The 13,904-nt window shown below is 37.0% G+C and overlaps 1 protein-coding gene across 2 annotated transcripts in view; it reads right to left on the reverse strand.

Annotated features, from left to right (window-relative positions):
• The window catches only part of PDGFD (platelet derived growth factor D), a 248,819-nt gene that overhangs the window by 112,282 nt on the left and 122,633 nt on the right, over positions 1–13,904 (reverse strand). The window lies entirely within an intron of this gene.

Below are 13,904 nucleotides of genomic sequence, written 5' to 3' on the forward strand. Positions count from 1 at the left end.
AAGAGGCAATGGAAAACATACTTTTCTATTTAGGGCAATGACTATATTTTGGGAATACTGGACTTGGAAAATAGACATATTTTATACTTCATTTTTCTTATGCATTTACATAATTGCCAAATTTCATATCTATGCTAATATTACATTATTCCTTGCATAGACCTGTACTACTGGTCAACAATTCTGTTTGAATAGTTTCAAACAGAAAGGAACTATAATGCTAATATAAAAGTACCAAATTCATTATGTTTTAACTTCAGTTCTGAAAATGTGTATAATCTATAGTTAGTGAAAGAAACAAAATTCTAGATTAAGGAATACATTTTTCTAGACAAGCTCTTGGATAATGCTACTCAAAGTGCCTGTCTGCTATATGAAGAATACCATGAGCCAACTTGAAAATCAAAACATACTGCTTCCTTCATTGACAATTTCTTGCTCCATAAAAACAATTTCAGCAAACTGAATAATGTACCTGGGGTCATAATTAATCTACATTTGGTACAACTGCTTTATCTTTTTGTGGACCAAAAGCAAAGGGTTCATGTAATGGCAGCTAGTCCATGGATCCCATCTGAGCTGCACTGGTCTACAGAAAACTCGGAATGGACTGATTCTCTTCAGAGTGACCTACTGAATAACTAGTCTTATTAGTCAAAGAATTATTCTAGAGCTGCCTTGCACAGCATTGTTTTGAGAGAGAAAAGAGGCCAATTTTTAAGTGTATGATATAGAAGGTTGTATTATTGTTTGAGTTCTTCATCTTTCTTTTTTTTTTTTTTTTTTTTTTTGAGACGGAGTCTGGCTCTGTCGTCCAGGCTGGAGTGCAGTGGCCGGATCTCAGCTCACTGCAAGCTCCGCCTCCCGGGTTTACGCCATTCTCCTGCCTCAGCCTCCCGAGTAGCTGGGACTACAGGCGCCCACCACCGCGCCCGGCTAGTTTTTTGTATTTTTTAGTAGAGACGGGGTTTCACCGTGTTAGCCAGGATGGTCTCGATCTCCTGACCTCGTGATTCGCCCGTCTCGGCCTCCCAATGAGTTCTTCATCTTTCTATAGTTTCCACATTCTTTGCCTTTTGACTTTGTAGTACTCCCTCTAATGTCAACCAATTTATTTTCCTGCACCATTGATACTGAGGCTGGGAATGTGAATTGACTGAGACAACAGAATGCAGGCAGAAGTGTTGGGTACTAATTGTGCTCCTAAGCCTTAGGAGTCATCCACTGTTTCTGCTTGACCCTCTTATGCTTCTGCTGCTGCCATGAGAAGCACATGTATTGGGTAGCCTGTTATGCCAAAGATAAAAAACACATAGAGCAGATCTATATCCAACCTGACTCTGGGAGCCAGCACCATCCAATCCTAGTGTAGGTCTGTCAAACTCGACTTGATCTCAAACACAAGAGAGAAAAAATGATTTCTGTTTTAAGCCACTGAGTTTTGGGATGGTCGTTATACAGCTTATTATGCTAAGAGCTAGCCAGTTCACATTAGAACAGCACCTTCCAAAGCTTGGGTGGAAGAGGGCTGCTGAGATGGATAGCATTGTTGGGGGAATACTAATACCTTGGGTACAGGCATAGAGGAAGGAGTATTAATGGCCAAGTTTATGAGTAGCACATTCAGGCAGGTGTTAAAAACCCATCAATTTCACAAGTGCTAAGAATCCCATCAGGACTCTAATACAGGGAAACAACCATTCTTCCTTATTTTCTACCTCAGTTAATGTAGCAAAGGACAAAAAGAGAACATAAGCACAAAGACCAGTACTTCGTTAATGAAAGAAGAATGTTTCAAACTGGAATATAACAGAGATTTTAATCATTTACAAAAGAGTAGAGATTTTAACCTAATAATAGAATGCTAGCAGGTTGAAATATATTGGGGTCTACTCTTCAGTTTGTTTTCTTAAAATAGTTATGCTAAAGTAAAAGTAGAGTTTGTATTTCACACTGCGGACTCAATTGATCTACAATCCTTCGTGTTCTTCCTTCAAGTTCTAACATAATGGACTCCACTGGGATGCTGCTCAAGATTAATAGTTGGACTCAACAGCCTTAAAGAGTCAATTGCACTAATTTACGTAGACTCTGTGCATAGACTGGACAAATAGGACTTCTTATAGGATAATGCTTTTGTAATTATTGTTTGGAAGTATGACATTACAGTAACATAAAACCTGCAGCACAAATAAAGAATAGATTTTACCCCTCCAAATTCCTAAGGTCAATTTCCAAAATACCTGACTGCAACCACATTAGGGGAAAGGAAAAAAACTGACCTTACAATTTACAAAAATAAAAGTGATACGGTATTTTGTCTCAGTTTGTTTTTACTACGCTAAGCCAAAATTTAGTATATATATTTGAACACTAACAAATATTTAGAAAATATTATATATGTATATCTCAATATATATACATACACTATAAACATATTGTCTGTGTGTACATATATATGTGTATACACATACAAAATTTAGTGTGTGTGTACATAGATATATATGTATATGCATACATGTAGACACACACACTCTAAGTTTATAGGCTATTTTTGTTGGTAAAGTTTCCTGAACACTATGTGGGTAATAACTATAAAAAATATAAAATTTGTGTTCTTTTCCTGAAAGGTTTATTGGTTTGCACTTCCAGATAGTGAAAAATGAGAACTATGGAACAATGATTGCCCAAGGAACAAAACATATACACAAACCTTTGATTTAGTAACCATAGCCAATCTCTGTGGTAGCTCACTTAATAAAGTGGTTACAGTCATTTTGGGGGGCTCCCCAGGGTGAAATGTTCCACTTTTTATAGCTTTGTATATAATTAAAAATCTGCTGCAACTATGACCTTGAGTATCTCCTCAAAAAACGTATAATTAAATAACCAGAATCTCTAGTAAATAACAGCTGCAAGGTAAGCAATAGAAAATGCCATCTGAGCAGTATTTTATTTACATCTTTCTGAACTACAAACTTCTTTGCTCTAATGCTTTTCGAATAGAATGTCATCCATCCTGGCTTTACAGAGAGCTCTTGATATCACAAGCTTCAATGGCCCTTTTGCAATTAAGGTGAGGTATCTGCCATTTCACTCAATCCACCAAAGACAGGTTTATATAATCATTCCAGAAATGTTCCTTCCTACTGGGTAAGATTTAAGAAGTGTTAATTTTGAGTAGAAGAGATAAAAAGATGTTTATTCTTTATATCCATAATTCTGGCTTTAGTATATAAAACCACGCTATCGATCCATTCTTAGTAAATTGTACAATTTTTCATACTGTCCAGTGTTACTATCATGTAAACACAATCTATTGTTAAGAAATGTCACATAACTTTTTCATGAAACACATTATGTAGCCATAGAATAAAGATTAAGTCAACATGATCTGGAAATCTGCTCAGCATTTTTCTTCCAATGATGAACTATTATAGCTACCAACTATCAGATGGAATTTTACAGGTTGGCAAGAAGCCGATCACAGCTTATGCATTTACTGAAGAACTTCTAGGACCAATTTCCCTGTTATCACTAAAAGTCTACTTCAGAGCAAAATGACCACAACATGTACTTCTATCATTCATTAGCCATATTTTAATATGCAAACATTGCTAATATAAGAAAAAAAGGTAGACAAACTTGAGACATACTGACTTGCATTAATATGATGCCAAGCATTTCCCCAACAGTTTTTCTTTAGGCAACCTCTTATAAACTTAAACATATGCCATACATGTAACATTAACTAAAGCTCTCAGGAAAAAATGTCACATGACTGAAGAGGTGCTTTCCTTTGGGAACTTGGTAAATGAAAAGGTCTCATAAAATGTTTAACTTGGCATTGAGTATCAAAAAGAAGTTTTCATCTTGGGCTATGAATTAGGATAAAATAGGTAAATCAAAAGGATTAATATCTCTAAGTATAGGCTTTAAGGATACATTTGAATATGAAGGTACCATGCAAAAAAAAAAAAAAAAAAAAAGAGCAGTTTTATTTGTCAGTAATCACGCTGCTGTAGACATTCCACATGTAAAAGAAATGGTCAGAGCACATGAATTTTCTTCAAGGAACCACAGTGAGTTGACTGAATTACATACAAATAACTGACACTTAAGCTGGTGTACCTCTAATGTTTTCTAATATAATCACACAACACATAATGTTTCCCTCAATGACAAATTGCACATAAGACAGTAGTCCCATAAGATAATAACATTGTATTTTGACTGTACTTAGGTTTAGATACACAATACCATTGTGTTCCAGTTCTCTACAGTATTCAGTACAGTAACACGCTGCACAGGTTTGAAGCCTAGAAGCCATAGGCTATACCATATAGCATTGTAGGTTATGTAGGTTTGGGTAAGTCCATTCTATGTTGTTCACACAATGATGAAATCACCTAAAGATGCATTTCTCAAAAGTATCCCTGTCATTAAGTGGTGCATGACTGTACTGTCAAAGCAATGAGATGGATACATAGGTCTCTGTCAAAAATGTGCATACAAATGACCTATTTGCACATGTAAGTGTCAAATCTGTATAATCTCTATTGAAGAACAGCTCTCAAGAAGTTGTGGGCAGAATATGAAGCATGTCCTACCAAGTTACATTGCTCAATCTAACTGAATATCATAAGTGATTGATACTTTAGAATAACCCCCAAGTCAATGCTATGTATATTTTTCAGGAGTCAATAGGATATCAACATTGAGATCATTCTTTCAAATGTAAAGAAACTTTTGTGTAGAACTACAAGTGTCAAAGTGGGGACTCAAATCTTGGCACATCCAAAGCCCATGCCCTTAGGGCTTATGCCAAACTGTCAGTCTGATACATTTTATTACATACTGTAATTACCAACTATATAAAAGTTTGAGATCTACTGACAGGCACTTCTAAAGCTGAATCAGCCAATTTAAAGCAAAAGTTGAGAACACTGTTACAGAACATGCAGAATTAATGAAAGCTACACACCAAAATGGAACCTTGACACAGGCACCAAAATTTTGACCAGATGGTATGGGGTTCAATTGTGTCTAGCTTTCCGTCAAATCTACATGAATTGTTTGAGACTTTAGAAAAAATTACTTGAGAAAAACAAACACAACACAATCGATACAATGGATAAAATATAAAACATTCCCACTCCTGCCAAATTCAGTTCTGGTTTGTTTCTCCCCAGAAGCTGACATTGAGACAAGGATGTAGATGCAGGCAGTCTTTATTTGAGAGGTCATCCCAGGAACTACAGGTGAGAAAGTGGATAGACTGAGACCAGGATAAGACCCCAGAGTTTCCCCTAAGGGTATGAAAGCCTCAGCATTTCCTCACTGAGGTGGCCTGAGCAAACCTCCCAAGGGCAGAGAAACTAAGACCCCAGGGCACTGGAAAGGGGAAGGTGTCAGCATTTGTAGGAACACAAATGTGAGCACAGGGAGATGAGGCAGGGCAGCAACACTGTCTGCTTCAAAAGAAGAAGCATCACAGAATCATAGTGCTGTTTGCTCACTTGTCTGCCTTTCCAAAGAAGTGATGAGTTTCCAGCCTCTAGGAAGCAGAGGTAACGTCTTTCTAAACCTGCTGTGCTGTCCTTATTTTGACCTTTTCTCTTGGACTCACCCACATATCTGTTAGGCACCACATGGGCTCTCAGGTGGCCTTTGCATTTCTGCACCCTATACTGGGACAGGAAGGGTGAAAGTTGGGGTAGGTAGGACTGTGTTCCTGCTGCTCCGGCCATTGCTGCTGTTGCTCCCAACTCTGCAGCCATAGCTGTAACACTATCTTCTCCTGACCTCCACTTGATGAATACTGTATCAGGAGAGGCTAGTCTGTGCCCATGAAAGTGCCTATATGTTTGCTTTCCCTTTGTGCTTCTCAGACTACACTTTCCTTGCCTTCCGATTTTGATCCTAATCCATGCCATCTGGAAAGGAAACCTGATCCTTGGCCATTCACTCAAAGCAACAGGGAATGAATTGTCTTCTAATAGTTTCAGAAGTGAGGTTTCTGCGCCTTAAGATCTATTGGTGAGTGTCAGAAAATACTGGACATTTAATTTGTACATATATTAACTAACCCATTTATAATTTCCATCCATTTTATATCTTATGTTTTACAATATGACATATAGTTTGTAAATATACAAATATTGAATGTGACCAAAAAACATTTTTTTAAACCATGATGCACACTACTAAAAAAGTTTGAAGCACCAGATTTGAGATAATTCATCTGTTATCCCATGACCACAGATCAATGACCTCTGTCAAAATCCCATTTTAAAAAATTCCAGTTTTTAAAGGAACATTTGGATGCCTGCTATCATTTGTCTAGAGCAGTCCCCTAGGCTTGAAAACCTTATGGCCTCATGGTTACAATGTCTAGTCCAAATAACTCTGGGCATTCACTGTGAAATGTTTGATCTGCTTAACTCTGTAATTTGTTTTGGGGATTTGTTTTTTTTTGTTTGTTTGTTTGTTTTTAAAAAGCCTTTGAGGGAAGTGTCCTGTGGACTGAGACTCTTTCATTGTTCCATGCAACAAATAAACTTACCCAACAGGGATTCCAAATAGTAACTTATAGAAAAGACTATACTTATAGGCTTGATGTCAAGTTCAACAGTTTTGTTGCACACAAGATAAGCCATATTAACCTAACTTAATATACTACACTTTTTCACTATTAATTATGATGAACAGATTGTCTTTTCATTGTGCTGTGTCTGCTTAACAATTCTATCAGCACCTTATGAACAAAGACTTTGTCATCTACTTTATTTAAGCTCCAAGAACACCTTGCAGACTGCTATGGTTAAAAATGACATTCAAGAACACGATACAATCATATCCAATGAAAGGGTGTATTTATTCAACTTTTGAAAGTTACTCCCTGGTTTTGAAACAGATTTGGTGATCAAGATTGTTATGAACCATCTGCGACATCCTGGAATGAATGCAAGGTTGAAGGGAGCTGTGACAGTTCTGACCTGGTCCTAGTCAATAAGGAGTTAAAAATTAATCTACATATGTTCTTTAGCATTTATGAATTCCATCCTCTTGTCTTACTTTTCCAGGTTATTAATTATTGTTTTCACTCATACGAGGAAAAATGACATACTTTGGTAGAGTGCTTCTCTGTTTACAAGACAAATTCAAATTATCCATTAAGTCCACAGTAAAATCCTATGGAAAAGAGATTATTGTCATCATCCTCATTTTACATAAGAGGATAATGAAGCTCAGATAAATTAATGCTTTGTCCAAGGACATTCAGATAAAAAGTGACAAATCCAGGGCACGTAAGCTCTACTTTTGTGACTTCAAAGCCACAACAGGCTTTCTATGTCACCGATTTGTATCTTATCCAGTTCTTGTGTGTTTATGTGAGTATTTTTCCAGAACTGCAGATATAGAATACTGTCCTTTTATAACAAAATAGAATAACATACATTGATTAAATTTTGATACTAGTTTTTTGCAGATGCCTGCATTTTGTTGACTCTTTTTGGTCACGAGGGCAGACTGAATTGATATTTTCAAAGAACAAATCTCCTGACCTCCTTGGTAAGAAGTTATAGCTTACAGCCTATTAGATTAAAAAAGCATAGGCCAGGCATGGTGGCTCATGCCTGTAATCCCAGAACTCTGGGGGACCGAGGCGGGCAGATCAAGAGGTCAGGAGATCGAGACCATCCTGGCTAAGACGGTGAAATCCCATCTCTACTAAAAATATAAAAAATTAGCCGGGCGTTGTGGCGGGTGCCTGTAGTCCCAGCTACTCGGGAGGTTGAGGCAGGAGAATGGCGTGAACCTGGGAGGCAGAACTTGCAGTGAGCCAAGATCGCGCCACTGCACTCCAGCCTGGGCGACAGAGTGAGACTCCGTCAAAGAAAAAAAAAAAAGCATAGCATGGATTCCTTTTTCTTAGGAAGGCAACTTGTATTTAGGATAATCCTAGTTGTTTTAGATTTAAAAATCCAATATCATAAAGGGGTGATCTTACCTAACACTATAACAGAGAAGGTACAGACCTAAGGCTAACTGCTAGATAAATTTGCTATATATATCCCTACGAATACAAATTATGCCTCTTAGTTGAATTTGTCCTCTTTTCTGTTTTGTTTTTGCTTTTTTTTTTTCTCCAGGGATTGGCTTGTTGCATATTGAGGAGCTGATAATCCTGTTTGCTTTACATTTTCTATAAAGAAATGGTCTCAGAGCCCAATTTTAATATCAGAAACCTCAACTACAGTGGGGCTTCATTTTTTGATGTCAGTCTAACGCCAGTATATTTCATTTGTGTAAATAGTAATTTACAAGTTATCCTTGGAACACTGGGTTTCTTGTCTCTTAGCCACAGGCAGGAAGGAGCCACCACAACCCTACATTCTAGATAAAAAACACTGCAGTAAGAACATGAAATAAAACCAAGTCTTTGTTCACAGTTAATAGTGTTTTAAGTTGTTTTGAAGTAAAAAAAAAAAAAAAATGCAGAAAAATAAAAGACAAAAACAGCTTTTATAGAGTTGCCTGAGAGATTTCAGTTCTATTTCATTTAAGGCTTGTAAAGAAAAAAAAAAAATCAATGATACTATCTTCTCTTCAGAATCATAAATTGGTTCCCTGATTTTGAAAGCTAGAGTACGTGGTTACTCTGATTAGTTCCTGTCCTCTGGAGGCCTCCAACGACTTCTGTGAATAAGTAGCACCGAAATATTTTGCCAATACATAAGTAAACAAGAGCATATCAGCAGTTAAGCACATTTTATGAGCTGAGTGAGATGGAATATTCATAAGCGTAATGGAACAGAGGATGGGCATGGGAGTGCCACATCTTTCAGAATAGAGAGACAACCTGCAGAGACATTAATGTTCCCAAACCATTTAAAAAATAAAATACAATATGCTATGGACTAGATACCATTGGGATGGCCTAAGAAGGAATTCTCTTTCTATACAGGATGCTAAATTTAATTTTTCTGAGAAAAATAGGTGAGTTGATCCACATTTGTTGTTTCAAAAAGTGAAGCTTTTGTTGATTAGGCTTTGTTTTTCATTTTCATGGTTGGAATACAATTAAATTCTATAGACAGATGGGCTTTAGCCATGCTAATTACTATGGTAATCAATTAACTCAGCTGCTGTTTAGACTAGAGAAAGCTACATAAACAACAATCTGAAATTTTGTCTTTTATAAGACAGCTGTCGAAACATTACCTATCATGTACATAATTCATAAAATATCTAAATGACCATGTTGTTATGGTACACTTTTAAAAATTTCTTTGGAATCTCTCAATATACTCTGTCCTATTTGGAAGGTAATAAATTTCATTCTATAAAGACTGGCCCAAAATGTCACCATAAATGAAGCGATGTGCCATATAAATACCTTTTGAGGTGTCTTGGCCAGTGGCTAGATCTTTCCTGCTTGGGTGGACTGCATGCTATTACTCTGTACACTAAAGTTAAGAGTCTCATGTCACAGAGGTGAGTGTATGTGGATAACATGGAAAGTCGTCATTTTGAGAATTTTTATTGTATGATAAGTGTGTAGTACCATCAACAAATTCATAAAGTTAAACTATGATATCCACTAATTACAGGCCAAACATCCTTAAACCATAAATCTGACATCCAAAAAGCTCGAAAATCTAAAACCTTTTGAGTGCCAACATGATGACACAAGTGGAAAATTCCACACCTGACCTCATGAGAGGGGTCTTAGTCAAAATGTAAGTTAAAACTTTGTTTCATGCACAAATTATCGTATAAAATTACCTTTAGGCTAAGTGAATAAGGTGCATTTGTAACATACATACATTTCGTGTTTATACTTAGGTCTCATTTTAAAGACACCTCATTGTGCATAAGCAGATATTCCAAAACTTCAAAAAACTATGAAATTTCAAACATTTCTAGTCTCAAGCACTTCAGATAAGGGAAACTCAACCTGTATTTACATTCACATTAAACCACCCATAAATAATTTTGGAGATCCCTGATGTAGACAGCATCCACCTAGTTTCCAATAAAATATCTTAACAGGCTGGAGAATAATGAAGACCAGGTTGAAGGGCAATGAAACTATTGTATTACTGTAAAGCAAATAAAACAATTATGAAAAAATTAATTATTTAACCTAAGGGTACAGCTTTTAAAATTCTCTATCTTTTCTAAATTGCGCTGAAAATCTCAAGTTATGATTTAACTCTCTTAATAAGTCTTCATTACACATTAAAGGTAATACCAGGTACATACTTAAAGGAAGAAATCCCAATGTAGCAAGCAAATGTATGTATTTAGCATGGTTTAATTATTGTATATGTTACATAGTGACATTTATGTATAGGTATTCTATTTTTTTTTCACTAAAAACACAATTATTTTGCTTAGTATAGCAAGAGATAGTAGTTTCAATATCAACTATCATAACTGAAACCATCAGTTATCTGGATTTCATTTTCGTTTTTTCTTTTTTGCTGCATTAAGTTTTTAGAAAGAGGCAAATTACAAAAGGTATTGTGGATTTATTCCAAACAATAACTTTGGGGTTATTTACTTGGTTAGTATGAAATCAGTACCATCTCTTCTGTTTTCTGGGCATTTAGGCCACACAATCAGAATTGATTTCTGAGTGATAGCCTGGAGACTCTGCAGTAATCTCACTTATCAAAAAAGATTTAATTATGTTCTTATATTGTACTTACTAAGGGATAAAAGTAAGGGAATATACTTCACAAAGAATTCCTCAAGAAAAGTTTTGATAACCTCGGTTACTTAGATTTACACACCTCAATAATTCAGATAACCCGTTTCTCAACAGACTATATGATAGGGATTTATGGTATAACAACAGTTTATGTTTAGGTGTGTGCGTGTGTGTATGTGTACGTGTATATAGATATATTATATTTTTATATATATACACATATTTCCAATATCTCCAAGTTCATTATACAGTCAGAAGACGTTTTCATTTAAAGTTTTGAGTTGGGAGAATTATACACACAGTATTTGAATCACAATCATGCTGGGTAAAATGAAAGAATCAAATAATGTCTACACAGAAGCACTAAACACAGGGGACTGTGTTTATCTTTACAGATTCCAGGCTGTTTTGCAACAGATTTAAGGGCTGGATGGGTGGCTGGACTATGGAATCCAAAGGATCCCTGCCAACCCTGACATCCTGTGACCTATGGAATGATGACAGCTCATTGGCCAGACCTTGAGGCTTTTTGCTTTCCAGTGTCTGTTCTCAGTAAAAGGTAAAATGCTGAAAAACACATAAATGTAAAATGCCACCCAAAGTAAAAAATTACAGTGAGATAATAAAACATATCACATAGAATTTAAGTATGTTCAGTATGAAGGCAATGGTATAAAAAAAAATGTTAGTTTCTTTTCATGTGAACTCACAATTTTTGCTTTATGAAAAACAAAAGGAAGCTTATCCTACAAAAATAATTTCATCTGCTATTAAAAAAACAAAAGTCCCAGTATAATCCCCCTTGCTATGGTTTTAAGAACAAATTGTACAAAGCTATTTGGGGAAAAAAAGATAAAGGAACACGGAATTTAAGTCTTACTGGTTTCTCAATCTGTTCTTTAGCAGAGTAGTTTGCATGTGACATCTCACATGATAATTGTTTCCAAACTCAGGAGAAACCACTAGTAATCTCTGATAAACTTGTCAGGGTACAAAGAACCATAACATAATATTATTGAGTCAAAGGGTCATTCATTTGTAAAAATGGTGAAAATTACAATGCTAGATTTTTTTTTTCTTAAAATTAAAAAAAAAAAATCCTCATATCATGAAACACTGTCTTTCCAGTTGAAAGCTCTAAGTCAGGTCATCTTCCTTCTCAGCCTTTGCGTCTCCACTCTGGCCCACCCGGCAAGGCTGACTCCTTGTCATCTTTCTAAACCCAGCTCTTTCAGGATGTCTTCTCTGCCCAACATCCCTCACCAGCTTCTTCATCTCTTCTCCAGATATTATTAATTTCTCCTAAGGTATCATGGTTCCTACTGTGCTATTTTTTTACACCTCAATTTGTGTGTGTGCATGTGCCCTAAGTTAGACTGTGAGCTCCTTTAAGAATACAGCCTATATTTAACATTATTCGTGTCTGTTTCCCTAGAACTTAGCACATGCTTCACATACACTGGGTGTTCAGTCAACGTTTCTAATATAAGCAAATATGAGTATGGAAACATTATGATAATTAGAGCAGTGAGTGAGACATAGTCTTCCATCGGAGACAAACGTATGAGAAAATAATTCTTTAGGCTGATGTGAACTTCCTTCTCTCCATAATGGTATAATGGTATAATGTTGTCCTTGTAACAACACTTTAAAGAAGTGGGGGACTAGGCAGAGGATATTGACTATCTTGGTTCACAAGTAGGTACACCTGAGAGGACCAAGCCAGGGAAACAGGAGTTCTGTACGTGCAATACACTTTTTTGTGAGATGCAGTCTCGCTCTGTCACCCAGGCTGGATGCCAGTGGCGCAATCTCGGCTCACTGCAATCTCCACCTCCCAGGTTCATGCCATTCTCCTGCCTCAGCCTCCAGAGTAGCTGGGACTACAGGCGCCTGCCACCAAGCCCGGCTAATTTTTTGTATTTTTAGGAGAGACAGGGTTTCACCGTGTTAGCCAGGATGGTCTCGATCTCCTGACCTCATGATCCGCCTGCCTCGGCCTCCCAAAGTGCTGGGATTACACGCGGAAGCTACTGCGCCTGGCCATAAAACACTTTATTAAACATAGAGGAAAATAACTGGCATGCAAGGATTTCTACCCAATCATCATTTGCCTTGAAGGACTTTTCACCCGTACCATGACAGCCTCGTGTGTGTGTGTGTGTGTGTGTGTGTGTACACATGTGTGTGTGAGTTGGGGTGGGGGAGAGTAGAGGGAAGGTGGCTGTGCCCAAGTGTCAGAGAGAGGCATATTGGACTCTAGGGTGGCATCCTGAATGCATTTTCCTACAGAACTGATGTCAAGTGGGTCACCTCAAAGGTTCATCTCATTCATTCACTCCCTTCAAGGCAATGGCCGATCTACCCTATATCCCATTTTAGAGATGCTCTGTGTTATCCACACACTCCATTTCTTTTACACTCCCCACCTCCAAGGGGTATGTATGCACATTCTGTCCATTTTACTCAAGAAACATGTTTCTTCTCTACTGCTTTGGCTTCAGTCCTCCTGACATTTCCACACTCTAGCAACAGCTCCCTCTTTGAACCACCAGAAAAGCCTGCTACCTGGCCCTCCTGCCACGTTATGTCCTCCATGTGTTGCAAGAAGCCTCTTCCTTAAGTCAATTTAAAAAAAAAATCACAAATACCTGCTTCAAATCTTTTCCCTTTCCTTTCATTCCTTACTTCTTTTTTCTTTCTTTTTTGGAGGGGGAATTATTGTTAATTGATAATATTTAATATTTAAACTCCTTAGATTCATATATGACTTCATACATTGGCTCCAACTAATTTTTTTCCAGTTTCATATCCTGGTACTCAAAGTCATGTACATTATTTTCTTGCATAAAATGTCTCATCTTTCTCTAGAAATAACAGTCCTTGCCATAAATTCCTGCTTTTGTAACATGAAACGGCTTTCCTTTGGAGTGAGACCACTTTTCACCTGAAACATGCTCATCCTTCAACATCCAGCTTGTCTCCTCCTTAGGAAAACATCCTCTGTTCTGTTGGTGATACTGAAGGCAGTAAGTACCCTGAAAATGTCTTTGTAAAAGTTTTGCCTTTAGTATTGTGATTACCCATTCACCTGTCTATCCCTTTCCAGAAATGTGAGCTCCTCAAGGGCAGGCTCCAAGTCTGACTTTCCTACTGTGCACATACGATGGTACTTGCCACG

This window comes from Macaca mulatta, chromosome 14 (genome assembly GCF_049350105.2).
Source record: "Macaca mulatta isolate MMU2019108-1 chromosome 14, T2T-MMU8v2.0, whole genome shotgun sequence".
Taxonomy (NCBI): domain Eukaryota; kingdom Metazoa; phylum Chordata; class Mammalia; order Primates; family Cercopithecidae; genus Macaca; species Macaca mulatta.